Source organism: Morone saxatilis, unplaced genomic scaffold (assembly GCF_004916995.1).
Source record: "Morone saxatilis isolate NCDOM2014 unplaced genomic scaffold, NCSU_SB_2.0 Contig1, whole genome shotgun sequence".
NCBI classification, from domain to species: domain Eukaryota; kingdom Metazoa; phylum Chordata; class Actinopteri; family Moronidae; genus Morone; species Morone saxatilis.
The window spans coordinates 1,747,397-1,753,319 of record NW_023339651.1 but is presented as its reverse complement, the minus strand read 5'-3'; the positions used below and the strand labels follow the sequence as shown (position 1 = coordinate 1,753,319).

The 5,923-nt window shown below is 42.3% G+C and overlaps 1 protein-coding gene across 3 annotated transcripts in view; it reads right to left on the bottom strand.

The window, feature by feature from the left end:
- The window catches only part of LOC118325632 (dual specificity mitogen-activated protein kinase kinase 6), a 37,233-nt gene that overhangs the window by 22,569 nt on the left and 8,741 nt on the right, over positions 1-5,923 (bottom strand). The gene's annotated exons all lie outside the window — the stretch shown is intronic.

The following is a 5,923-nucleotide window of genomic DNA, read 5'->3' as shown; positions in this document are numbered from 1 at the left end:
TGTCAGAGAGCAGTGGTTCCCAACCTGGGGGTCAGGACCCCTACTAGGGGTCGCCAAAGTTTAATGGGGGGTCAGGAGGCCTTCTTGATTTTAAGGCGTGCTAGACAATTTAAAAAACATACACAGTAGGTCTATTAAGTCTGTACGAATGTTAAAAAATGATTAAAAAAAATACATGAATAATACAGAAGATTGTATTAAAAGTTTCCGGACAGGAAATAATCTGCTCAAAATTCATCCAAATCTCTCGTTTCACACAAACTTCCTGCAGTTCACTGTTTGGGTTCATTGTTCAGTTTTTAATATAATATAAAATATATATGTAATTTAGTCTGTTTAATAAATTATAGAAAGGGGTCCCTTAAGGAGAAAGGGGGACTAAAGAAACCAGAAAACATTCACATTTTAAAAGCTGAAATCAGAAAATGTGCTCATTTATTCTGAAAAACTGACTCAAAACAACTACTTCTAGTTGCTGATTAATCTAATAGTTGACAACTAATCGATGAATCGACCGATCGTTGCAGCTTTTCGCACCTCAGTATTTGTGCCAACCTCTGTAACAGTTTAGTCCGAGGGAAGTAAAAGCAGCAGAGTGATGAGACTCCAGAGGGGACAGTCTCTCTGGCGGCCCAGCATACCACAAGATGAAAGCATACTTAACTTCTTAACATAGCTCAGGATGAGAGATCAGTTGATCAGACTTCATCCTGGTCAACCTTTTACTCGGTTTTCCCTTCGGCAGCAGCAGAGTGTGCAGTCTGTGACCTGTGACCCTTCTGTAACATTCAGATTCTCTATATTAAACCACTGACTGCATGTATCTGCACTCTGGGAAGATTCACTGAGGATTCGCTGCCTCTGTCCACAGCTCACAACAGCCATCAGGCACTTCAAAACTCCCACTGATGCAAAAATGACTCAAACTTCCTGCAGCCATCAGTCTAAACAAAGCCCAACACAGAATCCTCCTCATGTATCAAACCCAGTCTACAGCTTCTCTTTCACATTTCCTGTTGATATAGCAACCGCAGCAGCGACCCAATCTCACATTCGACACTTACGGCTGGATGCAGTAAGTGACTCCAGATCCTACGTGAGTGTAACAGGCTCTGAGAGCAAGAAGAAGAAGAAGAGCCCAGGTGTGCTTGCTCCATCTGGAGTTGCTGCACTGGCGGTCTAACGGCCAGGCGCCTTGTAAACGTCACAGGGTGTGACTGTGTGTGACTGTGTGTGACTGTGTTTGACTGTGTGTGTGTGTCTCCAGAGCAGCATCTGGCTCAAACCTCCTCAGACCAGCTTACAGCAGCTGAACCCAGCCAGTCTGTTACCTACAAGCAGGCCTGGGCACCAGGAGGAGGGGCAGCCATTTTGGATCTGCCTCTGATGCATAACAACTAGTGTTTGTTTTTCCTGTGTGCACGCTTGGAGATGCGTGTGACTTGCCAAGCAGCTGACGCACAAAGTGTAAAAGGTGATATTTAAAGTCACCCCACCGTGCGCCGCCCCCTGACGTCACAACCTGCTATTAAAAGTAAAACCGAAGGTGTGTCTCCTCAGAAGACATGGAGCGGCGCCAGAGGAATAACTGGAATTCCTCACATTGCTGTCTTATGAGGAAATACAAAAACATGTAGCTGTGGACATATCTGTCTATCAGAAAGCATCGAACACCACAACACACACCACACACACACAAACACTTCTTCTCTCTCTGTGTTGTCCTTTGTTTTGTTTCAAAACCAGTGCAGGGTGGTGACGCTGCTGTTGCTTTTTATGGGCCCTCACTTTTGCGGGCCTCTTGCTGCCTGCCTCCGTTCCGTTTCCAAAGAGCTTTGGTTGCCACTAAAATTGTTTCAGGTTCTGAGCCCCTTTCCGTTACGTGATTTTACACAGACAACAATAGTAACTGGGAAACCAACCTGCTGCTAACAGCGTCATAACAACGCCACGCTGCAAACACTGCAGAGAGAGAGAACCTGCACCCAATTAAGCCCTCTCAGGCCAGGTGCTGCCTTTAGAAAGAGGTCTGAATCATTCTGCATCCATATACTTGCGACTCACTGTGATAGAAAACCACGCTGATTTGGCTGATGCTGAGTTCAGCCATGTTAAATGGTCATGGTTTGTTGTCAGGAGTTTGACGAGTAGAAGGATTCCACATTTCATCAGCTGAAGTGGAAAGTCTCTCTCGTCACTGAACATCTGATTTTTAAGGGGCGGGCTAACCAGCAATGTTTTTTTTGCTGACAAATAGTTCAGGTCCGGTTATGAAACTTGTTACACTGAGAATGGACTTGGACTTGAAGGAAGATGTCTTATGTCCAGCAGAAACTGAATATGTGTATATATATCTTATATATATATATATTTAATATATACATAATTTGCACTATTCATAGATTTTGGAGGTAGAAGGAGTGAGTATTTTTGCAACAACATAAACATTATCTGGTACGTCCTAATATCTGTCTGGAGGGGACCTTTAAATGATTAGTTAGGAGTTACATTTTTCATTTATTTCAAATATATATATTGAATATATATATTCAATATAGTTTTTGTCCACTTTAAGCCCAACACCTGGAGGGAATATTTGACATGTTTTATGAAAACTTATCCATCATATCGGATAGCCAAATTGTTCATTTCATTTTCAGAGCTGAATAATGAAATTCTCTGCGTTTCTGTCTCCATCTGAGGATTAGCTTCTTTTCGCCCTTCTGAATCGCTGTAAAGTTGGACGTTGATAATTCGTGACATTTCATAATGAACAGATTAATTGATAAAAGAAATGATCATGAGGCTCCAATGTTTTCTACCAAACTTTGTCGAAACCAGAGCAAACTCACCATAGCTGCGACCACTCATGCGTTCATGCATTCACACACACACACACAATTTTGTGGGCCAACTAACAGAATGAGCTGAATGTATAATGCCCTGCAGGTGTCACTGGGGTACTGGGAGGAGTCACAATATAACTCGACAGTGTAAAATGAAGAGGTAAAGTTGTCAATCTAACGTAAATGAGCGAGTGGATTTACTTCCCTTAAACATTTCCTAAAATCCTAGCAATATTGTTTAATAAATTATGAATTAGGCTTTTCCTTTGACACTTTCCAGACTCTGTACTAATGGATCCAGATCCACATCAGAAACTAATCAATTCCTCTGACCCTTTCTCCAAATTTCACTGAAATCTGACTTATAAGATAACCCTGTTACTAACTAAAATAACTCCAGGTTCCACACTAAGAGATCAATAACTACTTTGATATGCATTTACCGGACCTGGAACCTTGTCAGATGATTGACCTCAAACAGCGTCAGAACAAAAGATTCACTGTGTGATTACAATGCAGCGACAGCATCCTTTCTCTTTCTCCATGACTAAAAAAAAATCTGCCTTCAGTGTGCCGAGATCACGAGACAAGAGGCAGCACGCTCCTCAAAAGAAGGAGACAGATTTATTCCCCAAACCTCAGCGCACACATTAGCATGCACACAGCGTTTCAGTCCATTTTTAATACACACACAGGCGAGACGCAGCTGTCCTGACAGGACTGATGTGGGCCGCAGGCACAGATTTGTATGTAAAGTGCAGTAAGTCGTGAGAGGCAGGTATTAGGCGCAGTGCACATTGTGGTGGTGATGCACGCCATCCTGCAGCCGCACATGCAAATCAAACTGACGTGCAGCTCGATGCTGCATGCACGGCGGCGCGTCTGAACTGAGAGGAATGCTGGATTCAGCGTCTGTATGGCAGCACCGCTCGAAAAGCTGCTGCTGCTGCCGGCCGAGAAGAAATGACAAGAGGAGTAAAGAGAGGTGTAAGAAAGAGAGAGGAGGTGGTGGGGGGTCGGAGGGCCGGTGGGTTATGTAATCTTCATGGCTGGCAGGAATAAGCCTGTGCTCTGCTTTGTGTCATAATACAAAGCAGTGATGGGGAGAGTATTCAGATTATTGGCTCAGTAAAGTAAAAGCAGCAATTAAAGCTGAAACAATTAATGAATCGATTAGTCGATCGACAGAAAATACATGCTGCTATCGTGATAATCGATTCAATCAGTTCAGTCATTATTCACCTCAAAGTGCCAGAAATTCACTGGTTTCAGCTCCTCAAATGTGAATATCGGCTGTCTGAGTCTGAGACATTCAGAGACGTCACCTTGGGGATTTTATACAATTTTAGACCAAATAATTGGAATTGGAAAACATTGGATTGGAGATTCACTGATAATGAACATAATCCTTAGTTGCAGCTTCAGTGGCAAGAAAACAAATTAGAAATACTCAATTAGAATAAAAAGGTCCAGCATTCAATATTTCACATTAGTGAAAGTACATAATTAAGAAAAGGAAGTATTTATTATGCAGAAAGGTTCTTTTTAGTGTTATATTGTTATTATATATAATACAGGGCAGTGAGGAAGGATTATTTCCATCATCAATGAATCAACTGGATGTGTATCTGATTTATTTATAAATATTTATTTATTTCTATAAAATGTAAAGAAATATAATAGCAGTATACAGATTGTAGACAGTTCTAGATATCCACAGTCCCAGAGGATGAACCCAATCACTCTGGTGATCTTTTTATTTGTCCAATGCTAAAAAGCTACAAGCTAATAACATTCCCAACAGCGCTAATTAGCAAAAAACGCTACGCTAAAATGGTGAACATGGTAAATATCACACCTGCTAAACATCAGCCTGTTGGCATTATCACTGTGTGCTTGTTAGCGGGTTGATGTTAGCATTTAGCTCAAAGCTTCGCTGTGCCTAAGCAGCTTCACAGAGCTGCTAGCATGGCTGTAGAGCTGAACAATGTGCTAACAACATATTGCAATGGGGATATGATTCACAAGGATTTGTAGTCCAGGGCATCTCTTCAGAACTACAATACTTCACTATAATGCCATTGTCACATTTTACCTTTATCAAACAATTGCACTTGCCCTGCGTGGCCGCAGACTCTTGGCCTGTTGCACACACTGTCCTCAGCTGCTCTGTTTGTTTGGCAGGTAACCTGGACCTCCTCCCTGTGATTCATCCTGTCATTCCTGGCACCTGTTGGCTGGCCTCTACTTTTATTTTGTTTGCTTTAATTGCAATAAACTCATAATTTGCAAATCCTCGTTGTTGTCTCCTCTACAGTGCTTCCCCAGAGCCAGGGTTGTAACACACAAGAAAAATATCTTCAACGAAATATTGCCTATTAAAATCACTGGGGGCTCGTTTCCACTCATGCACTGAATAAATGTTCCAGCACTAACTCTATATTCAGTATATTATCATATTATCACTGATGCACTGATTCATTTTAACTGCAATAACACTGCATCATATTTTATATGAGCAAAAATGACAATATTTCTCTCTGGGAAGCAGTAAAAGTATCAAGCAGCATAAAATGTAAATACTCGAGCTGCACTCAAGTACAGTAAATATACTTAGTTACTTTCTGCCAAGCTGACTAGGAAACACAGGATAAAAATAATCCATTTCAGACGCTCTCCAGATTATGTTGCATAACTCAGATACACAATTCCTTCCTTTATTCTTGCTGAGCTCAGCATCGGGGCTCGCATACTGTGGTAGGCAGTGTGGGTTAATTAAAAGCAGCAGTACATATCATTCCCGGTGATTTGCAGCACATGAGCTCAAGTATGCGGCGAGATGCCAGAGCGAGGCCACAGGAGATGGGTGTCTGTGCTCCCAGTTTCTGCCACACCCGATAGGAGCATGCAATCAGCCTCGTCATGCACGCGTGTCAGTTTGTGAGCGGTGAAAGGGAAAAAAATAATGCTGACAGGGAGGTTTGCAGAGAGAGTGCACGCAGAAAGCCTCTGTGTGTGTGTGTGTGTGTGTGTGTGTGTGTGTGTGTGTGTGTGTGTGAAGGCAGGTGATGGCTGGC